The 26,079-nt window shown below is 42.0% G+C and overlaps 1 protein-coding gene across 10 annotated transcripts in view; it reads left to right on the top strand.

Moving 5' to 3' along the window:
• Positions 1-26,079, top strand: part of NCALD (neurocalcin delta) — a 369,810-nt gene that overhangs the window by 246,476 nt on the left and 97,255 nt on the right. For 3 of the 10 annotated variants that reach the window (XM_088022775.1, XM_088022776.1, XM_088022778.1), the window contains one exon: positions 17,245-17,379. The exons of the other annotated variants lie outside the window; for them this stretch is intronic. The gene's annotated coding sequence lies outside the window, so the exon portion shown is untranslated. The remainder of the gene's footprint in view (positions 1-17,244; positions 17,380-26,079) is intronic. 10 annotated transcript variants of the gene reach the window in all.

Below are 26,079 nucleotides of genomic sequence, written 5' to 3' on the forward strand. Positions count from 1 at the left end.
AGGAAGTAAAAAGAACATACTATGAATCAGCAATAGAGGAGGAACTCAAGTCGGGAAGCTATGAGTCCTTTGAAAAAGTGATTTAATGTCCACTGAGCTTACACTACCTTATTCATATAAGGAAACTGATGCTCTAGCCTCACCACGCTGCTGTAGGCCGTCCATGAAACAGTGCGTTCTCAGCGTTGAGTATGGTGCCTGGGATGATCCATGGTGACCAGAAGCACTCAGGAGGTCCTGAGTGACCACTGAGAAGACTAGTGGGTGTTTGCAGTTTGCTGACATGTAGAGGGGGTGTTTGGGGTGTGGGTGGGTCCAGTGCATTCTCAGGGGCATTCCAGGATGCGTTCCAGGATGGAGATTGATTATTCATAACCTAAACAAGGTTTGCCACCATGTGTTTTATTTTCATTTTTAGTTGCTTGTTCATACTTAAAAAGTAAACGGGTCAGAAGAGAAGGCTATGGTAGACCTATGGGTGACAACAATAAATGCTTTTTTTTTAAATCACAACTATTATTTGTTGTTTTTTTTAAAGTCTAGTTAGAATGCCCTACCACTTCCCTCTCTTTTTACACCTTGGAATATGTCATGGGCAGTGACTTATAAGATACATGTGACCTCAAATCACCTAAGATTTCGCATTTTGTCATTTCTTCCCTCCCTCACTCCCTTCTTTTTTTATCGAAATTCACAGGTCTTATCTAGCTCAGCATCTCCCAAAATGTAAACCAAGGTGCACTAATCCCCCCAGATCCTCCAGGAATTAAAGGGCTTTATAAATAACTTTGGGAAATGCTTCATGTTTTATCTCCCTCTCTGAGATTTGCTACACGTGTTAAAACATATACAAGGCTCTGAGTTGCGTTTAAGTTAAAAAAAGCAGAAACCAAAAAACTCTTAATCCAGTATTTCTCAAACGCAAATTTCCACGGAGCTTTTCCTTTCTCACATAACCTCTGTTAACACCCTCCAGCGTACACTTGGAGAACCAGTGAGGTAGGTCTACTCGTTAAATGACTTTCTAACCCTGGCCCTGGACTGATTATTGTCGCTGCTGCTTTCATTGAAGGTGTCACACTCTATACTTAGAGATTTATCTAACCCCCAAAGACCTCACTTAAAAAAGAAAATCAGAATAGCAAGTCTTCTACTCTCTGCTTCACACATCTTTGAAGATAGAAGGCTACACGATGAGAAAACTTACACACAACCTACATAGAAATTGTTTCAAGTCTTTCACCATTTTATCTTCTATCTTCTAATGGCTCAAGATGTGGTTTTGTTTTGTTTTGTTAAAACATCCAGGAGTTCTCCAATAACCTATGGGTTCACATATTCCTTTTCTTCCCTCAAGTGGCCTTCCATTTAAGGAAAACACTAGCCCGATACAAGTTTCTCTCTAGTACAAGTATGTAGCATTTATCCCCCCACACAGGCTCTGCACACGTTTGTACTTCTCTCTCATTGACTTACAGAAAATACGATCTCCCGGGAAGCAGTTTGTTCTGTGTTAGGTTCATTTACACAGCAGGTCAGCTGGTGTGTGCTGGCTGTATGTGGGCAGCTATCTCCCTGTACCTCGGAAATGCTTTGACTCAGGGTTCATCTGGGTTACGCCCCATAGAAGAAGTACTTCCAGGTATTAGATAGCCCAGAAGAGCTAGGACTTCAGATACAGGGAGTCTTCCTCTGCAGGGCAGGTGGCTGATGCCAAGGCCTGTGGCTCTGCGTTGGCTTTTTGAAGTGTAAGGCCCCTTCAGTGACACGTACTCCAAAGGGTAGTACAGATCCCTCTGAGTGACACCAGTCAGAGGTAGACTGTGTACATGCTGAGTCTGAAGACCGTTTCGGATGTGACAAGGGTATGGCTAATCGGATACAGAAGGTACTTTGAATTAATATCATCTAAAAAAAACTTTAAAAATTTTTATTACTTTGGGGTGCCTGGGTGGTTCTGTCGGTTAAGCATCTGCCTTCGGCTCAGGTCATGATCCCGGGGTCCTGGGGTTGAGCCCTGCATCATCGGGCTTCTCCCCTCTGCTCCTCCCTCTCCTTCTGCCCCCTCCCCCACTTGTGTTCTCTCTTTCAAATAAATAAATGAAATCTCTTTAAAATATTTTTATTAGTTTTATTGAATGTAGAAGAACTTCCTGAATTATGTGGGCGGTTGGGGAGCCACAAGAAAGGGTCTCTGTGTTTCATGTGAATGGACTACATTGCCTTGCTCAGAGCCTGCCCTTTTGTTCTTGCTCTTCCTTTCAAATTCTTTGTCAGTCAGAGCAGCAGAGATAAAAGTTGGCGTGAGCTTGTCTCTGCTCACTTATAATTCCGTCCAGGGCAGGTTTATGAAATGAATGGTTCTTCCCATCATAGTGGCCGTGTTGGCTAATTTTAGAAAGATTAGAACGCAGGAGACTTCCGCTCCTATGCTAATGCAGCCAGGCAAGTTGCTAGCATCATTAAACTATATTTAGTGAATTTCACCTTGGCATGGTTTCTGGCTTCCTATCTGGAAAATGAGCAGGGAAATGAAGACCTTTTACAGAGTGACATTATGAATAATTGACAAAAAATTTATTACAGGGCACTTTACAAATTAACAGCTTTATATTCAGGCAGAGTATCAACGTATAATTTTTTTACCTTATAAAAAAACAAAGTCGTCACAAATTCTCAGCACACTTTGGATGAGATACCAAATTCTACTCATTTGTCTTATAATTTTTAGAAGCAACATTGTAGAACATCATTTTCCAGGCTGGATTTTATCTTTTTCTTTTCTTTGTTAATGTCAGACATGTATAAGTATTCAAAGTCAGTATCACAGATTGTATTCCTTTAGTATGGAAAGTAGAGAAGGGACTTGGTCAAAGAAACTTCTTAACTCTCAAGAACAAAGAACAACTGGAATGCTAAAAATCTTAGGAGCAGTTCAGTGTGACTCTTCATGCAAACCCGCAGACTCTGGGAACCATGACTTCTTCTTTTCTAAACATAATTTCCCCAAACTTAAGATAAAATGCTTTTAGGTCTGGAGAGCACTTTGAACATGGGTCTTCTGAGAGGTCTAATAGCTTGCTTATGTCAGTATGAGAGTTAATAGTTCAGCAGACTTAGGACATGCTCAGGATGTCTCGAATTCCCAAACAATACTTTTTCTCAAGTTTTCTCTTGCTCCTTTACCTCTGAATTACATCATGGTATCTCAACCACTCAGTTTTCCCCTTGTACCTTCATTTTCTGCCCCATAAGTTGGTCCCAGTAGCTCACTGGTACACTGGAGATCCCAGGATATAACAGGAGAGGGGAGGTTGCTAGTTGATTCTTTGGGTTCTCTAACTTAATTTAACCAGAATAGCTCCATTTTGGCTGTTTTTCTTATGATGCTTTCTTAAAATAAGGGCTCCCCATAGACTTAAAATGTTTGCAAACTAGTGCTCTCCCCCATCAAAATCACGGGCTCATCTTGCTCAGCATTACTGCTGGACTTCCAAAGTCTCTTTATTTAACTTTGGATCATTTCTCTTCTTTCTCAAGACATTGCCTTTCTTAGACTTTCGTAGTGCATGTTCCTTCTCATTTCTCTTCTGTACCATAGATAATTCTCTATTTACATCCCTCTTATGAACCTAAACATTTCCCAGCATCCTCTTGTTATGTAGGATCACTGTTTCTCATGAGCTTAAATGGATTTCTTATCCCAAGGTTTCTAAATTCAACGATATACCTCACTCTCCCCAATAGTCCCTGATCTAAATCTTTCTAAAACGGTTTCTCAGAATGCCTGGAAGTTTTTCTGGCTGCTGTTAACCTTCAGGCCCCTTGTGTCTCACATTCACCCAGGAGCAATGTCTACTTCCTGTCTTCACAGCTGTACCATAAGCCCTATGAGGGTAGGAAACATAGCTTATATTTTCCAACTTCACATCTAGCACTGGTCTTTAAAATGGTAGGTGTATTATTTAAGAATTTCATTGGCTACAAATAACACAGATCCCCAAACAATGGCTTACACAAATTAGGGGTTTTCCTTTTTTTCCACATAATCAGAGATCTAGAAGTAGGCAGTCCAGAGCTGGCATGACAGCCTCTGATGTCATCAGGGGCCCAGGCGCCCTGATGACATCATGCATTTTTGGCATTTGCTTGTCACCCATTCAGGCATTTTTGGCATTTGCTTGTCAGTCACCTGAACAAGCGTCATGTCCATATTCCAGGAAAGAAGGAGGAAAATGGGCAATTTGTGGTGGACAGACTGGTTGGTGGAAGACGCCAACAAAGCAACAGTCAGCCAACCCCCTTTAAAGGCTTTCCTGGAAGTGCCACCTGTTTCTTCCACTTACAGTTCATTGGCAAAATGGTGTCACGTGGACATCTGTAGCTGAAAGGAATCTGAAAAGTGCAGTGTTCTTGAAGCTGGGTATGTTATTGCTCTTGATAAAATTGACATTCTCTTGGGGGAAAAAAGAGATCATGAACATTTGGTAGGCAACCTGAAGTCTTTACCAAGATAAGTGTGCAAAAGTACTGCGTTTGGATAAAATGGAAGGCCCCCCGCAGATGGACTATGTTGAGTACCAAAAGAGTCATTCTTCAAGTGTGGTCCCCAGACCCAGACCCAGACTCTTCCTATCCTGACATCAGCAGAGTAGGCTGGGAAGGGTTGGTGACCATTAGACACTAGAAAATCTTTATAAAACAATTCAAGCTCATCCAAAAAGAGCCAGAACAATCCAGGATCATGATGTTGCTAGGTGCAGGAGGAACTTGAAAGAAAACCTGCATGAAAGTAGAACCAGGCCAACCAACTTTTAGCATGCCAGCAAATGTCCAAGCCTTCTTTCCTTCAAATGCCACCTTCCTTACTACTCATTTGAAGGACTTCTGTCCTGTGCAGTAGCAAAACAAAGATTACGCTAGGATTTTGTAATTACAGATTATCTGAAATGTATCATTCTTAAGCTTCAGTGGCTTATGGGAAAGAGGTTTTAGCTATTCTGTAATATCGATCCATACTTCCTCCAAAAAGCCCCAAACTAATAACTATTAAGTAAAAACTGCTCATAGAGCCCATGGAGCTCTAAGCTCGGTCTTCTGGCCCAGGCCTCCCAAAGTGTGGTCCCCACAGATCCAATCCAAGAACTCTTTGTTACTAGTCTGCAACAAGATAAAGAACTTGAACTAGAATACAAATCAAGTGCATTACTAAGTTCATTGTTTATTTTGTTCAGCTGACATTGTTTTCATACTAAGATTTTCTCGAAGGAGGAATTAGAGCAGGCAAGAAACAAATAGTTTGCCAACTGGCTCCGTTGAGAAAGCCTATTCTAATGCTTCGAGTCCAACGAGACAGCCACCCTGGCCCTTCCTTCCTGGAAATTCTGGACCTGCCACTTTAGGCATCCTTCTGTCATTCATTTCTTTAACACACACTTAGCTGGGGCCCACCATATAGCAAGCGCCGTGCTGGGTGCTGGGGACACAGTGGGCAATGAGATAGTCTGTAAGGATATTATTTGTCATCAAAGGGTAGTATCATGTGGGAAAGTATGTGTGGAAGGACTTTATAAGCCTAACTATATTTAAGAATCAATAGTATTTTCTTCCCTTCATTAGGTCGAATAAAAGGTGCAGAGAGAACCAGCACCCCACACAATATTGCCAAAATTAGAACTCACCACTCCTGGCATCTTCGCCACTGGTTGAGTTTACTTCATTCTTTTCTCTCTCGATGGTGGGTCTCATGTGAAAGAACATTGCTCTTGAACTTAAGAAGAGGCAGAAGAAGTTAGAGTTGCACTTTGGACGAGAAGCATGTGATATTGCTAAATCAGCTTACTCTCAACCTCCCCATGGGTGTCTGAACATAAAACCAGTCCCAGCGTCTACCGTCAGAACCTAAGGGAAGGGGTAACAAAAGTCCAGGTGATGGAAATTGCTAGGAACTAGGCCTCTGGGGCCATGCCAGGGAGAACATGCACTCGCATCACATGCTTGCCATCTTTAGCCTAGGATTTAGGAAGCAGCAGGAAGAGGTCAGGATGCTTAGGAACAGAGACCATCTGTCAGAGGGGGTTGGAAGAAAGATGGGAGAGAACAGTGCCAGACCTCACAACTTTAAAAAGACATGCAAGCAACTATGGCTCACGTTAACAGTTGTTAAATCCTAAGAGTGTGTACGTGGGTGTTTTATATTGTCTCTGTACTTTTCTTTACGTTTTAATATTTCATAACTTAACATTGAAGAAGTTTAAATAAGATCCTAGAACGGAATATTGCCTTGAGATAATCAACGTAACACAGAAGAGAAATTGTAGTATGTAAAATATTCATGGCCCTAAAATTATGAAGGATGGAGATAGTTTAGTGGTGTGTGTGTGTGTGTGTGTGTGTGTGTGTGTGTGTTCAGAAACCTTAGCATGCATCCACACCCCTGTAGAATGTTTAAGACACAGATTACTGACCACCTACTCCTGACTCATTAGGTCTGGAGTGAGGCCTGAGAATTTGCATTCCTAATAAGTTTTCACAACAAAGAAATCCTAATGATCCCTTGTGGAGTAGATGTTATGTGCTCGTTTCACAATGATCTGGATTGATTTAGTTCATTTATTTAACGGATGCTTAGTAAGTATCAACTATGTGCCAAGTAGTACGTTCCATGCAGTAGAGACGCAGTTCATCATACACTTATGACTCCTTATCAAGAAGCAATCATTAAATATATTTTATATGTTTATGCCAAAAGATGGGAAATCATGTCAATGCTTAAATAAACTGTTGTGTGTTATAGCTATCAATAGGCTAGGGGAACACCCCGGGGAGAGCTGTGTATGAAAACTTAGCTTCTTTGTATATCGTCATTAATAATGATTGTAGCTAACTTTCCTCTTCTCTTCCTGTCTTCCCTCCAGCCCCCTCCTAATCTTTCCTCTGTTTCCTCTCTCCTCCCCTCCCGTGGATAGACAGGGTTGATTGACTAATCCAAGAGCTATCTCAATCCCACTGCTTCTTCCTGCCTGTTATCAAAGTTTCTAGAAAGCCAGATATTTGCTCTGCTAGATTCCCTGGCAGCCAGGGTTGGCCACGTGACCCATTTATGGCCCATGAGACATAAGGGGGCCTCCTGGGACAGATTTTTGTTTCTATATAAAAGGAACAAGAATAAGAGGAAGGTCATTGGTACAGCCTTTTTCCCTGTCTTCCTGCCTTGAAGGCAGACACGATATCTGGGGTTGTAATAGCTATCTTATGACCATGAGGCAACAAGTAATAAGATGCAAAATCCAAAGGTAGCAGAGTTGAATAGTGAAAGAGCCTGGTCTTTTGTGACTTTTTTTTTTTTTCACCAACTGAACCAAATTTAGCAGACCACGTATATTTAGACTTAATATTAGTGAGAAAAGCAGTCTTATTTGAATACACTTCTAATTTCTATCACCCGCAGAGGAAATAATTCCCAACAGATACATCCCCTTCTCTCTTTTTGTCTTCTTGTCATCTCATTTTTCTTTCTCATTTTTCTTCTTCTCTTCTTATGGGCTGAATTGCATCCCTCTCCCCAAATTCATATGTTGAAGCTCTAACCTCTAGTATATGACTGTATATGGAGACAAGGTCTTTTCAGAGGTAATGAAGTCATTAGGATGGGTCTTAATCCAATTTCTATTGTTTAAGATACTTTGTGCTGCTTTGTTATGGTGGCCCTAGCAAACTAATATACACCTTTCTCCCCGTTTTTCACTCTTTATTATTTCGGTTATTTATTTTCCTTTATTTGTCATATACTCAAAGGGGTGTCTACTTGGATGTGTGTGTGTGTGTGTGTGTGTGTGTGTGTGTGTGTGTGTGTAGTATACCCACAAGGGACACCCAAGAGTGAAGAATGCTTTCACTGGGGCCCCTCAGCAGACTTCTGCTCCTGTCTCCTTAGTCAGAGTTGTGTCACATGTCCCTGGGTAACCAAGAGCTGAGAAGGGGAATGGGACCACCATAATTGGTTTAGAATAAAGATTTGCCTTCTTTGGCTGGGGATAGAAGTCACCTCTCTTAGAGCTGGTAGATGCTCACAGAATGATGGGGACAAGATCATAAACAGGGTTCTGGAAGAAGAGTGATTATCATCCAGGATGATTTCTCCTTTCTAATTCAAGTGGCGTTTGGTAATGTCTGGAGACATTTTTGGTTGTTACACCTAGGGGCTAGGGGAGAGAGTTGCTATTGGCATTGAATGGGTAGAGGCCGGGGATGTTGCTAAACATCATACATCGCAGTCCCCTCAACAAAGAATTATGTAGCCAAAATGCCAACAGTGCTGAAATAGAGGAACCCTGTGTTAGAAGAAAGGAGGAGGGGTGGCTGTGGGGAAGGCAAGAAGCAGTGTCTGCTGTGGATGGAACTATGTGTGCAGTGCCGTCCTGTGGGTCTAGCTGGCTGCAGGCTGCAGACCCCTCAGGGTTGGCCGCTGATCTGAATACACTGACCAGATAGCCCTTTGTCCACAACTATGTGTCAGAGACGTGAGTGAACTAGAAAGATTTGTGCAGACTAAAATTAGAAAAGAGAGGACAAATGATGATTTGGAAATAAATTTGAATAGGCCTTTTTAGAACCTCTGAGACTGCAGAGAGACACACACACACACATATAGAACTAAAAATATAAAAATATGGTAGCCTGTCAGTCTAGTCACTAGGTTTCACCACTCTGATTATGATAATGCCTTAGTCACTGTGTAGCATTAATGCCTTTTAATATTTAATATTAATATTTTAATATTTAAAAATATTTAATATTTAGTGCCTTATTTTAGTGTATTGCTGGTATATATTTAAATTACTTTCATAATTTTGAAGAGTAGCTCTTTAAGCACTATAATCAATGATTAGGTTTTTTTTATATCCACCATCTGACATTTTACCACAAGTAATAAATGGTATAATAAAATATATTTATGGTTTAAATAATACCCCAACAATTTTTTAAACTTCTTTGCAAACACTATTTAAATATGATTTATATATGTGAATGATAGGCACATTTGCTTCTACAAAGGTAGCTAGGTTTTTTTAAAAAATCAATACCGTGACCTGCAATTTCCTTTGGAAGTATATAATTTGTCCTGTTTGCTTTATGGCTACTGTTTGCAAGATCACATTTTCTTTTCCTCAAATAAAAATGAAAAAAAGGGACATAGAAGATGTAGGCCAAATTGGCTTACAAGGTCATAGTATCTGAATTTGTTATAAGTGATCGTGTGCCTATTTTTAGATATATTATAATCTATTAGCTTTGGATATAGCAAAAAGCCCATAGTTAGCTTAAATTGCCAGGCATTTTCTGTTTTATAGGCTACACGTTAGAGGGTCTACTAAGCAGCACTTCTGCTTAAACATTCCTTAATCAGTTCACAAGCAGTTTGCCTCAGACTTCGCTTTTTAAAGCATCACCACTAATATAGTCACTTGTTTGTGCTCCTGTGTATTCATATACATTTTTTTGTGCATTTACTTCTTTTCTTTTAGCCACTGTCCGAAGCCAGACCAGGATTTCATTCAATCTCCAGCTTATTATAGACCTAGAGTTTTCACAGGAATATTCATTCAGTTTGAAGATGCTCTTAAGCTGTGTTTTTCTATCTAGTTGCCTATAGATGACAGATAATGATGTTTTACACATTTAAGAGCACTTCATTTCCTTATGACACGAACATATTTCTTATAGCTCCGGGCTCTTTACTATTAATAGCTGTGGAGGATGCACAGTACATCTAATTGAGCACTGCCTGGGGCAACACAATTGGCTCTCAGTTATTTTACTGCCAATATATACAGCTTGTGCCACCGGGAGTCTGGAGCTAATTGACGAGATGCCTGCCCTCCAAGACGGAATCCAAGACAAGCTTCTCAGGCAGTTTTCCTCTCAGTGACCTCAGCATCCCTCATTACTCCAACTACCTTTGGTTTGGTGCCATGACTGAAATAAGAAGGCAAGCCACCTCCCAAGTTTGACTTTATTCTAGTTTCATTTGACTTGACCCATGCACGTTCTTGTGAAGTATGGAAGCCCTCTGAGGCAGCCCCTGGATTTCTGCATATTTAGGGATAGCGATATGGAAGAAGGCTAGGGAACTTCTCTTGAATGCATGTTTGCATGTCAAACATGTTTTGTTTTGTTTTAATTGTGATTTTTTTTTTTTTCTGATGGTTATTTGGTGGGGGGAGGAGTATAATAAAGCCCCCTGAGTCACCCTTTGGCATTAGGCGCTAGTCATTCTCCTCATGGAAATTTCCTTTTGGTGCTGCCACTGAAGGCCAATTATCTTAGTATGGCTTTTTAGAGTATAATATTATTATCATTATTATATCATTATGATATCTCTCAGGACTTACATCCATCGTCCTACCCACCCCAACCTCCCACATAGCCCAGCTGCAACTGCACAGGGCTTGTGACCGTTCCATGAACAGGACACAGAGCCTTCTCTTTTCTTCTGTTCCTTAGTTTTTGGTATTCCCAAAGTCTAGATTCTCTCCCCTCCCCCACCACCCAGGACCTCTACCAAAACCTGGGTTAAACCCTACTTATTTTCATTTTTTCCAGTTTCATTGACATAGAATTGATATACGTCACTGTATACGTTTAAGGCACACAGCATGATGGTTTTGACTTACATATATTGTGAAATGGTTACCACAGCAGGTTTAGTTAACGTCCATCCTCTCGTGTAGATACAATAAAAAGAAAAAGGAAAAAAGGAAAAAAAAAATTTCTCCTTGTGATGAGAACTCTTAGGATTTACTCTCTAAACACCTTGCCTGCTCGCCTGTGTAGCCTACAGTGGCATTAGCTGTTGTCACCATGCTGTACCTCACATTCTCAGTACCCAGTACTTATTTGTCTTATAACTGGAAGTCTGTACCTTTTGACTACATTCCCCCAATTCCCCCTCCTCCCACTCCCTGCCTCTGGAAACCACAAATCTGATCTCTTTTTCTATGAGTTTGGATTTTTTTTTGCTGGCTTCTTTTCTGGTTTTGTTTTGTTTTGTTTTGTTTTTAGATTCCACATGTAAGTGAGATCATATAGTATTTGTCTTTCTCTGTCTGACTTATGTCACTTAGCATAGTGCCCTCAAGTTCTATCCATGTTGCCACAAATGGCAGCATGTTCTCATTTTTTTATGGCTGAATAATTTTCCATTATGTATATAATTTCTTTGGATATAGTCCCAGAAATGAAATTGCTGGATCATATGATAAGTCTACTTATAATTTGTTGAGGATCCTCCATAGTGTTCCAGAGTGGCTACATGGGTTTACAATCCTACCGACAGTGGGCAAGGGCTCCCTTTTCTCCACATCCTGGCCAGCATTTTTTATCTCCTGTCTTTTTGATGATGGCCATTCTCACACTCATGAAGTGATCTCTCATTGTGTAAACCCTATTCTTCTGAGGAACCATCTCCAACCCTCCCCACACAGAATTAATCACACCCTCCCTCCTGTATGCTGACAACTCTTCCCACTTCCCCCATCCCACTGGTCACCACAGGCCTGGCATGGAATTCTAGCTGTCCAACAAACAGCTTTCCTCAGCATTGGACGGTGAGCTCTTTTAAAGCAGGAACATTATCTTAGTCACTTTCACATCACCAGTGCCTAGATGGTTTCTGACTTTTGGCTGGTGCTCCGTAAAGGCATGTTGCATTAAGCTCTCACTGTTACGGTGGTACTCTGTCTTTACCAGCATTGATGTAGAAGGAGGTGTTACCCAATAGCCTGGTGAACAGGTAGCTAAAACATAACCCTATAAATGCTGAACCATTTTCTGGATTAAAAAAATTAAGTATATCCCTGCCTTAGTAAAAGGGCCTACCCTATGCACCACTTCTTGATTAGGAATCTTGTTGTGAGCACATATTATCAGTGCTCTCATATTGTCAGTGTTCCATAGCCTATAAAAGTGCCATGGAGTAATGCTTTTTAAATAAAACATACATATTGACAAAACAAAGCGGTGATCCATTCAATGACCCTCGAATGAAGCGCCAAATGTTAGTCTGACAGATTTTTATTTCAATGAATGAGTGAGGGTTGACTTGGCTTACAAAACATTTGGAGTACAATGATCTTTCCTAGATCATTTAGTGTGAACTTCTCCAAAATTCTTCCTGTTTCTGAAAAGTGTTAATTTGGGGGAAGGAAACTTTTAAACACTAATGACCACAGAAAGCTATATGATCTTGAACTATATTACCTTTTTTCACCTCCATTAGAGAATCAAATTGTTGTCACAACAAAAATGGCTACATACCATATTAATAATGGCTCACCAAATGACTTTTATCCATCCAGTCATTCAACAATTACCATGTGCTAGGCATTGTGCTAGGACCTTGGGACCTACAACTGAACAAGATACACATGATTCCTGCCTCGAGGTGTTCATATGTAGAGAGCAGCAAGCGGAATTGCAACAGAGGATGTGTTTCAGTTTTGAGACCTTTACCAGCCCATAAAACATTAGCCACCTCTGCCAGGTCACTTGACATTCCAATGAACTTTCCATCACTGGTTTGTGAGACTGTCATAACCCAGACAAGGGCCAGTTGTATGCCCCAGGGGCAGGGATCACAGTTTCAGTGAGGGTCCACAGTGATCTCTCTAGACTTGGTTATTTTTGGTATTTTTGCAGGTAAGGTTGGAGGGCTGGCTAAGGGTAGCAAGATTTCTATTTGTAATCTCAGTGCTTTGTCTGTGGAAGAGAATGGTGATGCCTATCAGTAATGAGAAGGGGCGGACACCAGTGAGAGCCCCAATGGCAATGATTGTGCCCAAGTGAAAAAAGTAGGAAGTAATTTTTGCCGTTGAAAGTTGGAGCAAAAATTCCTCCTTGGGGAGTTCCTAGAAGCACATTTTATGTAAACAATAAGATATGATTGTCACGCTTGGATATCCAAATGTTAGTAAGTAATGGAATTAAATAGTTTGATTTACACCTACCTCTTGGTCTTCGTCACATGGGTCTTACACTAATGCTTAGTTATTTATTGGGTATCTGTTGTATGCAAAGAACCATGCTAGATATGGGGGGAGCTCTGTTTTGTTCTCAGTGGGCTTATAGTTCAGGAATGGCATCAACCAAGGACACAGGGCACGCAGGTTCAAGGTCACAGGAAGAATAGCGACCATGAATGGACGCAGATCTTGATTCCTAATGGGAAAACAAGATTATTGTTGTGTTGGGGTGTTGTAAAAAGCTCATCACAGTGGAGCATTGACAATGGAGAGTCCCCCCACATCTTAGTACAAGAGGAAGGATCCCTTAACCCTATCAAAGCAGCATGGTTGAGAATAGCTCGTGCTGGGCTTGAGAACAACTGTCAGAGGTCACACCAAAAATCAAACTTATTAGAGATTTTTGAGATTAAGGTTATCTACATTTAATATATAAAAACTCAACTTAACCAACAATTATTTGAAGTCTCCCAAGATTCTTCTCTTTAGGCCATGAGGTGTTTTATTGTATATTCTTCTACATGAATGAGACTAACTTTAAGACTTAAACACTTCCTGACAGACACATGTAGAGAATTAAGTGATTGGGCCAAGCTAATTTTGCCTTCTTACTGGTAATTTAAAATTGAGGGGTGAAAAATCATCTTATGTGGGCTGAATAGAGGCGTTTACTAAGATTGTTCTAGTCATGAGGACTAATCATGGAATATTTGAGTCAGGCATGTATAGTGATGTCTGCTGGGGGGTTTTCAAATATTGTTCAGCCATAGAAGCCATTATTTAAACAAAATTTTACACTGAAGTGTGGTATGTCAGACAGAAAAAAGTGGAGCTGGGTATGGGGACAACTTTCCATTGGCTTGCTCCATTTGAGCTCCAAAGGGTTCCCCAGGACACAGTTTGCAAACCACTCTCCAGGCCAGTTTCCACATTTTGTCAATGAGGGCACCAAGGCCCAAGAGAAGAAGTGAGTCTCCCCATAAGTACTGCTTGTCAGAAGCAGAAATAGGTCTAGGTTCAGATACTTTGACTTATTTCATTGAGCTTTCCTCTGAAAACCTAACGCAATTTGTATATCCTTTCATTTGTGTTTCTAAATGCCTGTGTCCTCTGAAACTGGGCCACTGTCCGATTAGTGATAATAACTGTGGAAAAGAATGATTGCTGTGTCCTGGCCCGAGAGGAAATGGGTTACATCTACCGGGTCTTTCTTATCCCATTATGCTATTTGACTATATTCATCTTCTCTCTTCAAATAGAAAAAGAATCTTCCAAGAGCCATAGGCCAGCCTCCTCCTCTCAGTGTGAAATGCAGTTCTACATTGGATAAATAATGTTTATATTGTTGATTTATTATTTTCAGGTGGATTTCCATGTCTTTGCGTGAGACTTTCTATGTGATTCTGGCATCCAGCAGCTAGCAAAGGCTTGCTCTCACCATGCTTTTTATGAACAACAGGAGTCTTTTGTAGACTTCCAGGTGCTGCCACCCTTTGGGTACCAAGGCTTTATGTGATTCTGCCTTACTGTTTAGTTCATTTCATTCCATAGTTTGTCATCTTTGTTACCAGTGTATTCAGCTGAGGAGACTCTGGGTGGCAGACAGGTAGCTGCCCACCACCCTCACGCTCCCCCATTGTGTACCATAGATTTGTTTCTAGGAAGTAGCTACTTGGTCAGAGGTCACATCTCTCCCGTGCTTGTACCCCCACACTTTCCACCCACCCACACACATGCACATGCACACATGCACACACACACACACAGACACACACAGTTAGGCCACATAGCTAAGTTCTAGCTCATGAGATGTCAGTAGAAGTTATGTGCGCCACTTGTAGGTCTGGCCATCAAAGCTTCTCATGCAGTGCTTCCCGGTGCTCTTTCCCTCTCTGTTGGCTGAATGGATAAAATCCAAGGACCTACACCAAGGTTTCTTAAGCTTAGCACTATTAGAATTTGGGACTGAATAATTCTTGGTTAAGGAAGCCTATCCTGTGCACTGTAAGATGTTTAGCAGCATCCCTGGCCTCTACTCACTCAAAGCCTGTAGCACCGGCGTCTACTTGTAACAACCAAAAATGTCTCCATACATTACCAAATGTCCCCTGGTTAGGGGCGGAGAGGGTGGACAAAATGACCCCCAGTTGAGAACTACTGCTTAGAGTATTGCAGAGCCACAGGAGAGAAGGAACATAGGTCCATGCATTACCATGAAATAGAAAGCGAACCAGGAATTACTGCATTGGATTATTAAGCTATAGAAATTTTGAGATTTGTTACAAAGCATCTGGTGCCACCTGACCAAACACAGTGCTTTGATCTGCTTTGCAAATTGGACTCCGTGTAAGATTTCCTTTAAAGAAAGGGTTTCCCTCAAGAATAAAAATGAACAAAACCTTGGGAAACTTTTTACTCAGTTCAGCTTCTTCCCTTTAGGAGATGAGAACCAGGTACAAAGAAGCAAGATGACTTGTCCAAGATCTCACAGCTGGTGAGAAGTGAGGTGACTTGTCCATGATCTCACAGCTGGTGAAAAGTGAGCTGTCTTGTCCAAGATCTCACAGCTAATGAGAAGCAGAGGCAAGGACTCAGGCCTCCAGGTGCTTTGAGCAGTGCCTTAACCTGCAGTCACCTACCTCTAGTCCTCCCTAATCAACAACAGATGGAAGTGATAAGCCAGCCACAGTGAAAAGTAGCACTGTCTCAAAAACCTTGGTACAGTTTAACTTGGCCAAAACCTGGGCCAATATCAACCCAGTCCTTCAGGTAGTATGAGTAGATAAAGCGCCCTCAGTTAGTTTCTGCCATCGCGTTTCTTCTACCGGTTCATTGTCTTATATCATCTGAGTCACTATTTGGGGATAGTCAAAGATCTTGTTTAAATGTAAGCTATTCCTAGAAGGATGTCATCACATATGCTACCCATCAGTTTAGATCCCTTTATTGCATTAGTCAGCTAGCCCAGAAGGATGGGGAAGGTGTCAAAGTGGGGTTTAGAGTAGATCAGTCCCTAATGCAGGGCCATCATGGAGTTGCAGCTGGGATGAGGTGAGTACTGAGGGATGAGGAAACTGGGAAACCGAGATCCTGGCAGGTGTCCTAGCCACACCTGGCGTGTGCGCTGAGCCAGGGAAAAGCCTGGATGCTGGGAGAAAAGATGTTTCCAGCAGAAGTTGAAGCCTGGCCCTCATTGGCTCAGGCTCTGGGCGCCCTAAGCCTGCAGGCCTTTCCTGGGCAGCTGGGTGATAGTCGTCCTAGCAGGGGGGCACTGGCGTGTCCTCACACATTAGACAGGTGAGCTCTGGAGACAGCTGTGCAGTACATGTGCTAACGAATGCACCTTGCACACACTTTCACACCCTCTTTCCTCTGTTCCACGCTCCCTTTATCACCCCCCCCAGCCAGTTCTGAACACGTGGGCCCTGGCACCATTCCAGGATTTACAAATTCCCCCCAGAAGGGACCAATAATGCAGTCCTTTTCTCCCTCTTTCTTGTCAGTGATGGAGGGAAGAATGACTTACTTTCCCTGGCGTTATTACAAAACAATGGTCATCTGTGCCAGGTGGTTAACTTCCTGTAAATTCTCACAAGTAGCAAAGCCAGGCTCTCACCAACCCCACCCCCATCCCAGCCCAGAGAAAGCTGAGTGCCGGCTTTACCACTACCAAATTCATTCAGATCAGCTGCTTTTCTTTTCTTTTTTTTTTTTTTTTCAGATCACCTGCTTTTCTTTTCTGCTAACTATTCCTTTCAGCCCAAACTTAAGGTAGAAGAAGGGGGACAATATTCCTCACTCTTTGAGAATTACAAGTTGTATTTTAAACTGGGATCCTCAACACTTTTAAATACTTCTCTCTCTCTCTTTTCCTGTCTGGATAACAGTTCAGCCTCAGGATGTCTGAGCTGGGGGCTAATTGTTGAATTTTCCTGAGCCAACAGCATTCTAAAAAAAAAAAAAAAAGAAAGAAAAAGAAAACACAATTTCATCTGAATTGCTTATGGACAAAAAAAAAAAAGGTGAAGAAATGTGTAGACATTTGAGGTCCCATGTGCTTTGTTAAACTAAAAACTCTTAGTAGTCCTGGTCAAAGCAGATTAGACAGTCTGCTGAACTGGGTTACAGTTAAGAGACTTGAGTCTTTAGATTTTTAGCTCTTCCGTTTTCTGTATTATGTTGCAACATTTGTTGCTTTACCTTTTTGCATCGTTTTGAATAGGAAAAAACTGCAGCCCTGGGAGTGTCTTTAGAAGTCATCTAACTCCTTGCTACTCAAAGTGTGTCCATGGACTGAGAGCAGCTTTGGCATCCCCTGAGACCTCCCACCCCAAACCTATGGAGTTCGAATCTGCAGGTAAACAAGATCCCCAGGTGGTTTGTCTGCACACTAAAATCTGGTCTGACTCCTTCATCTGACATATGAAGAAACTGAGACCCAGGCAGTTTCTTGGAGTACAAGGGGAAGCTAGGGTACAGGAAGAGTCTTAAAAGCAAGCTGCCACGAACCTTGTAGTGTCCCCTGGCATGGGCTCACGGGGTGGCGGAAAACTCTGTAATGGTTTGCCATGGTGGGCACTTTTCTAAAAACAACAGTGAAAGACTTCCCCTATGGGACAGAGAGGGGCTGGCATGGTCATTTCAGACCTGGCAGGTAAACGATGAGTCACCATGTACTCAGACCCCTGGCAGTGACCGGTTTCTCAGGGGGTGCTGGGGGCACAGTTGTCTCTACTCTCCAAGGAATCTGGAGGTCAGACCCCACAATATTTATGTTGGAGTTTTCACTGTTTATAGGAGGAAACGTCTTCATTAATCTCAAACAGGTCTGTTGTTGAGTAAGCCCCTGGAGTGAGGTGTTCCTTTAAAACAATAAACATAACCTACGTCTCATATTTCAGGATTGATGCGATTGCTACCTGAAGCAGCCTAGTTCTTTGGGGGCTGTGTTAGATTTTATTTTCACTGTAAATAGAACCATAAATTCAATAGAATTAGTCACCCATGTATAGATCCTAACATTTTACTGTCATTATAAAAAAGAAATTGTTTCTGGTTGTCAAACCTTCCTATGGGCCGGGAAACAATGAAAACAATTATTGTAGAAATCAAGATAAAAAGAATAAAATGTCATATACTTTCGATGGAGAGGAAGAAGTTAAGATGTCTTGTCACATGTATGGATCTAAACTCCCTGCCTTAGGCACAAGGGTCAGGCTCTTAGAGACCCCAGAGGAGGTCCCCTGGGTTTAGGGGCCTAGAGAGTGGGAGAGAGGGAGAAGGGGAGAGGGGTGCTGAGGAGGGGGTGCATGTAAAGGAGACGGAACCTACCTTCACACGCAGACCAGACTGAGAAGTCTGGCGTACAAGAACCGCACAATACATGGTCTTTCCTCACTCCCCTCTCTCTTTGGTATGGAGAGTCAGGCTGATGACACCGTCCTGGCAAAACCCAGAGGCAGATTTGGTTTGTTCAAGAGGACTCGATCTGAACTGGGGAACATAGAGGAGAATGTTTCCATTGTTGCTCAGCAAAGAGGCGCTCTATGAATCATGGCTGCTTTGTTAGAACAGTAACAGCAGAGGAAGAATCTTTATGCCTCTGGGATCATGAGAAATTTGGACTTCCTGACAAGGACTGGGGTTCCTGTGGGTTCAGGTTGAAATGATGGGAGCAGAGCCCAATTGGCCATCTGGACCTGGAATATTCTAGATGAGGTCAGAAGGAGCAGATGGCAATTCCCACTTAGTTCACTGTGCTGAGGGCTCAGTGGTGCTTGACTCCTGAGGCAGAAGGGAAGATGCCTGAGGGTCTGTGCCCTCAGGAGGTGATTCTTGCGGTTCGTGGAAAAGGCTACACCGAGCCCACCAAGCAAACAACCTCTAAAGGGTGTTTAATAATGCATTGCAGTTTTTCTTTAAGGAAAATGGCTAGGTATAAAAACGGGGAGGAGGACAGAAGGGCAATGATCTAGAGTTTCAAATATCCTTTGGTAAGTTTCCTCCACTGGGTTGTTACAATTCTGATTCTCTAGGGAACTGGAGATTAATTTGAGAATGGGTACATGTAAGGTAATGGACTTAGGTTAAGATAATTCAAACGACACAGGTAGATCTTCCTGAGCAGTAATAATCTTTTCTTTCACTGACATGGCTTTTCAGTTCACAGACCATTCTCTTGGCAGTCTAATGAGGAATTTCCCTCTAAGGCTAGCACTCTTCCCACTAGACCAGTGGCCTCTAAAATGGGCAGCCCACCGCACTCTCAAGAGTACACAAGATAGTCCATTGCTTGCAAGAAAAGAAAAAAGAAAAGAAAAGAAAATTATTTAGATATTTTTTTCTAAAAAAAAAAAAGGAAGAAATGAAAAAAGAAAAATATAAGCTTTACCAACATTTTAGCTATGGACTGAGCCTGGCACATTCTGTCAGTTTGTATGTCAGGCAGCCCCACATCACATATTCCCAGGTGCAGTCTCCTGAGGACTGAGGGGCTTCCCACATCTCAGAGGGTCAGAGTGACTCCCTGGCTTGCTTGTTCACTTTTAGCCCATTGCCTCATGTTGCCCTTTATTTAGCTTTAGTGAAGTGAATGTATAGATTTCATTGTCTTCCTTCCTCTGACAGCATGGACAAGCAACTTAAAATGTTTCTTGCAAAGAAATGGTCAGTGGGGATAATACCAATGAGGCAAGCCCATGCCAAGCCCAGAAAACAGCAGAGCCAATGCTTCTGTTACTTCTGGTATATGCTCATTGTCAGCCCTTATATGATACCGAAAATGACAGTCTCATCTAAGCTAGCAAGTTGCCAAAACGTTTTTGCAAACTGAATTACCTTCACTATTCTTGATGATGAATGGCACCCAAGTATCTATTGTCTCTTGTAATATAAGCCCAAGGACATTAGGAAGCCATCATGATTAGCAATTCATTTAAAAACTAAACATCCAGAACATGAAAACAAGGCTCTACAGTTTACCATCCCCTACCCACCAGTAGTGGGTAAAGATTTTATTTTTTTTAAGTAATCTCTACATCCAACATGGCACTCGAACTTAGAACCCCAAGAGTAAGAGTCCCATGCTCTACCGACTGAATCAGCCAGGTGCTCCTTAGTAGTACTTTAAATGTTTGCCAAATTTACTGACAAATGTTTAAAAGTCTCTTTTGAGATTTTTTTACTTATTAGTAAAAAAAAAAGCCACATATGACTGGGTAAGTACTTGCTCTTCCTAATGCTGTTAAAAATGGTTGAAATAATACAAAAAATATATAGTGACAAACAAAATACCTTTCTTGTCAGCTAATACTACTGGAATAGAAGTAGAAAATATTGCAGAATGCCTGAAGAAGCCAGGATTAGAACAGATGATGCAGGGTGGGATGTTTGCTGTGTCGTGGTATAAAAGCTTGTATGTTGTCGATATGTTTCAGCATAGAGTATTTGCTACTTTGAATTGCTGTTTCAATTCAGAATTATGAAAATTTTAATTCAGAGCTTAAAGAACTACTTTACATTGTGTGTGTGCGTGAGTGTGTGTGCATATGTGTGTACCATGTATGGGAAAATGTACTGGGAATGATACATCTTCAACAATTCAGTTGCTTCTTTAATTAAAAAGTATTTTATGGAAAACTTAGGTGAATATGACCACCAAGACAAAGACGGGACCAGATAAAAATCCTTCCCTGACTCATACACAGAAAAGCTTTTGTAACAAAGTAGTTAATGCCAAAAATATACAAAATGTTAACTTTATAAAAACCAGGCCTTTAAAATATAGTGGAGTCTTTATAACACTGTGAAATGAAATGGATAATGACCATGACAATCTTGTGTGATACAGAGAGGTTCTCTGTAAATTCCTTGAAGTTATCTTCTGTCAAAGTATTGAAGGAATTGTTCAAGTCGGGATAACTTACTCATTTTTCTTTTATTAAAAGATGAGACCCAATAAATAGGCTGACCTTTTCTGCAATGACAATTATACTATCTGGAAAATTAGCTTTGAAAAAAACAAAATTAACACTTAAAACTGTCATGAAGAATCAAAGTGGGAAAGAGACATAATCATTGTCTGATTGACCCACGAAGGGTGTGACTAGGTGAGTGGAGTATTTGCCTTCCCAAAGCCCATCACCTCTGGCCAGGTCATGTGTCCTTGTCTTTCATTCCCATAATGCCCTGTGTACACATCCACCCATTCAGCCACCCATCTTTCCATCTATCCATCCTCTCATCCATCTGTCCATCCATTCATCACCCTTCGGTCCAACAAATATGTGTTCATCACTTACTAGATGTCAGCGTTCTAGGTGGTGGGCATACAGAATAGACAGTGAGCAAAACCATCAGTAATTCCAGCTCTCGTGAAACTTCCATCGTATGTAGGGGAAATAAATCATTTTTAAAAACGAATAAGTCATATAATAAGTTAGATAATGATAAATATTATGGGAAAAACAAGGGAGAGAAGGAAATCAGGTTGTGCCAGGGAGCACACTGTAATTTTTAATTCAATAATCAGAGAAAGCATCACTGAGAATGTGATGCTTGAATAAACCCCTGCAGGAGGTGAGACAGTGAGTCCTGCAGAGAGAGAGTTTACTCCGCAGGGGCAGCAGTTAAGGACAAAAGCCCTGAGGAAGGATTGTGCTTTGGGCTTGGTTTAGGAAGAGAGGAAGCGGCTGAGGTCTTACAGGGAAAGTGCTGGGGGGTGGGGCTGGCACTGGCAGACTGCAGAGTCTTGTGGGCCTTGCAAGGTTTTTGACTTTTAGTCCAAGTGAGATGGGAAGTTCCTGGAAGGTTCTGTGCAGAGGACATGTTTTAGCAGTACTGCTTTGGCTGTGTTACAGAGAATAGACTGAATGGGGTGTCTTAGTCCATTCGGGTGGCTGTAACAAAGTGCCATAGACTGACCGGGTGGCTTATACACCACAGAAATTTCTCTCTCATAGTTCCGGAGGCTGAAAGTCCAACGGGGTGCCAGCATGGATGGGATCTGGTGAGAGCCCTTGTCCAGTCTTTCAGACTGCCGACTTATCCTGACGTGGTGGAAAGCAGAGAGGGGGAGCAAGCGCTCTTGTGACTCTTAGAAGAGCACGAATGCCATCCTGAGGGCTCCACCCTCATGACCTCATCTCATCTTCATTACCTCCCAGACACCCCACCTCCCAATGCCATCACATTAGGGGGTAGGGGTTCAACGTACCAATTTGGGCAGGGTGGCGGGCTACACAAGCATTCAGTCCATAACAGGGGGCAAGGGCAGAAGTAGAAGTCTGTTAGGAGACTTTGCGGTGATCTAGGTGAGAAATGGTCCCAGGTGGCTTGGGCCAGAGTGGAGGTGGTGAGAGGGGGTTGAATGCTCCATCACTAGGTTATGTGGAAATTATCGACTTACTCTTTCATCTCCTCCGCCTGCACAGTGCATTCCCAGCACGTATCACAGTGCCTCACTTAGAAAAATCATAAAATCTCCTTTTGGGAAATAAATTGTGCCCATTTTGAGGCACAACTGATTCTCAAGTTGTGAATACAAGGTGGTTGAAGTAGAAAACGTAATTTTTTTAAGAATTAAAGGAGGGGCGCCTGGGTGGCTCAGTCCGTTAAGCTTCTGTCTTCATCAGCTCAGGTCCTGATCCCAGGGTCCTGGGATCAAGTTCCGAGTCAGGCTCCTGCGCAGCCGGGGAGTCTGCTTCTCCCTCTCCCTTGGCTCCTCCCCCTGCTCATACTCTCTCTCTTTCTCTCCCTCTCAAATAAGTAAATAAAATCTTAAAAAAAGAAAGAATTAAAGGAAAAATGTAGTGGTTGGTAGTGTGTTATTATGAGAAAGAGGATGATTGGGGGGTGTATATTCTTGGTCACAGATGTTGATTTTGAAGGAATCCTTCCTTTCCCAGTACAGCTCTGGGTGTTTGGGTCAGACATAAAACCATTTCAATCTGATGTAATACTTGGAGCCACTGTCCTGCACAATTCCAGGACACACCTTTCCCACCAAATGCAGCATGGATCCTTGAAGTGGCACAACGTGGCGATGATTTATGGATATCTATCGGTCTGTGTCTTTTGCAAGTCCCTAGCCAGTGGATCTGATCACAGATCCACATGATCACAGAAACAAAGCAGAAGCCATAATCTTAAATACTATTGGTTCAAGGACTTATTAGGTTGGATAGTTGTAGTAGATTGGATAGTGGCTTCTAAGAATGTCAGGTCCTCATCCCTGAAACCTGTAAATCACCCCATATGTGGAAAAAAGTGTTTGCAGATGTGATTAAGTTAAGGGTTTTGAGGTGGGTTATTATCCTGGATTAGCTGGGTGGGTCTTAACTGCAATCATGTGTGTCCTCCTAAGCGAAAAGCAGAGGAGGATCTGACACAGAAGAAAAGGCAAGGTGACACAGAGGCAGATACTTTAGTGATAGAGCCATAGACCAAAGAAGCTGACGGCCGCCGGAAGCCAAAAGAGGCAAGGAACAGAATCTCCTCTAGAGCTTTTGGAGAGAGTTTGGCTCTACCAGTACCTTACTTTTGGCCCAGCAGTACATATTTCAGTCTTGTAGCCTTCAGAACTCTAAGAAAATGAATTTCTGTTGTTTTAAGCCACCAAGTTTGTGGTAATGTTGTTAAAGCAGCCACAGGAAACTAATACACTAATAGGGTAGTGAACTCAGCTTTAATCTATTTCTTGGAGAGCTATTTGTGCTTTAGAAGAGCAGTTAGGTTGTCTTGAAATTTCTCCGTATTTCAGTAATGACTCTGCACAAAAGTGCTTTTAAAGCCAAGGCAGGGTGATTTATGGGGTATCCTGATATCTGCTCAACTGTTAAACAGAGACCCTCCTAAATTAGGTTGTGGAAAGTTTTTTTGCCAATTAGCATTTTTATAAATAGTAAATAGTAGTTGAAAGGAAATTATACTACTGAGCCATCTTGCTTTATGCTTTTACTTATTTTATGGTTAAAATTCAATCTATCCAAAGCTTCCAAAGCATCTATATGCATATCCGTCTCTCTCTCTCAATCTCTTTCTCTTTCTTGCTCTCTCTCTCGCTCTCTCTCCTTCCCCACCCTCCCCTCCCTCTCTCCGTTTTTCCTGAAAGAATTAAGCAAGCTTCTATCTGGTATAACATGCTCTACTGGGCATGTAGCAGATGATTTTATACTACACGTGATGAAAAAAAAGTCAAATTAAATATGATTTCAACCTCAGTTATATTTGAGCTTTCTTCATCCGGATACCTTGTAACCCTCCAACCCAGGAATCATGGGAAGACCCAGGAAGTGTTTTGCTCTGGGGATGGTGAAGTGGTCTTAGCTGAAATGCTCATTACTAAAGTTCCTATAGTCTCCTGAAGTAGGTTTTTTTTGCTACCATGCCCCATTTAGACATGGAACTTATTACCAAAGATAAATACCTTGCTTCCTAGTACCACTTCATGGTCCTCTCTGTGGACCCATTTATTTTGAATGCTGTGGGGAGGGCATTTTTTAAATTTTATCTCCTCATTTATTTTGAATGCTGGGGGGCATAGGGTTGTTGGTTCCAGCTATTTACAGAACCCCATGAACCTTGGCAATATGTTATTAATGTAACTAAATGCTTTTCTCTGCCGTCCAAAGGCTCGTCTCTCTCCCCTCCTCTGAGCACCTTCCATGAGCTTCAATTTCAGGAAACAGAAACGGTAAGGGAGGTAGTTTTTAGTTAACATCTTTTGGCCTTGACATCTAAATCCTCTAAGTCAAGAGTCAGAAATCTATGACCTGCGGCTAAATCCAGGCTGTCTCCAATTTAATTTTTAAATAAAGTTTTCCTGGAACCACAGCTGTGCCCATTATTTATTGTCTTGGACTGCTTTTTTGCTGTAACAGCAGAGTTAAGTACTTGAACAAAGATAGATAGGCCTACAAAGCCTAAAAGAATTTACTATCCGGCTCTATACAGAAAGATTGCGAATGCCTGCTCTCAGTCAAAGGAACTTAGACCCTGCTGACTGTTTTTTAACAGAGGTAGAAAAGTCCAGCAAGGACAGAACTGAAATTCACGACTTGGCATATTATCCTGTCATAGGATAACCCGGCACTTCGTTTCAGAGGTTCAAGGGAGTCTGAATTAGCTTGGAGGTCCAAGTATGATTTAGATACAGATCAGAATGACCCTTAGCTGCTTTCTTTCTTTCTTTTTTAAGATTTTATTTATTTATTTGACAGAGAGAGACACAGCGAGGGAGGGAACACAAGCAGGAGGAGTGGGAGAGGGAGAAGCAGGCTCCAGGCTGAGCAGGGAGCCCGATGCGGGGCTCGATCCCAGGACCCTGGGATCATGACCTGAGCCAAAAACAAATGCCTAACAACTGAGCCACCCAGGCACCCCCTTAGCTTCTTTCTTGAGCTATCCCAGGTATGGTGGAAAAAACACTTCCTAAGGCTTATCTTATTCTCCATTTATCCACATTCTAAAGTGGCCCAGATCCAACAAGATTACTCAAGAACCCTTCAGTTGGGACTGCCCCTCTCCATCTTCATAGGTGTTGCCACACTTCCTCAGCCTTCAGGCTGTTCCCTGTGTCAATGCAGTGAATGGTAGATCCTCAAGGACAAACCCTCCAGACAGTGACCCCAGGCATACTGTCCTGTACACGCTGGAAGCAGAGGTGCACCCTTACTATGCGCTGAGTTAATTGGATGACCCAGCCTTCTGCTCAGAGGTGACGACAGATGCAGGAAGAGGTCCAAGGCTGGCCTTTTGGGAAGTGCTATTGGAAGACAGTGGTGACCTCCAAACCTGGAGGAATCGCTGTAGGGTAGGACAAGACTAGCAAGTTCTGCAAGCTGCACCTGTGGGTGTAGTCACACTGGGACACTTCACAAAGAAAGGAGAGGAGGAAAAATGATCCCTGTATAATTGCCTCTTGGAAAAGATTCCCGGTCACATTTCAGAAGCAAAGTTCATGGTGTAGTGTTGCTGGTAGTTAAGAACATCCAGATTTCACTTTAGTATTTATTATTTACTATAATAATAAATACTAAAATAATAAATACTATATTTA

The sequence above is a fragment of the Eumetopias jubatus genome, unplaced genomic scaffold (genome assembly GCF_037043125.1).
Source record: "Eumetopias jubatus isolate StellerSeaLion01/CBP00866 unplaced genomic scaffold, mEumJub1_p1.0 scaffold_4, whole genome shotgun sequence".
In the NCBI taxonomy this organism is placed as follows: Eukaryota; Metazoa; Chordata; class Mammalia; order Carnivora; family Otariidae; genus Eumetopias; species Eumetopias jubatus.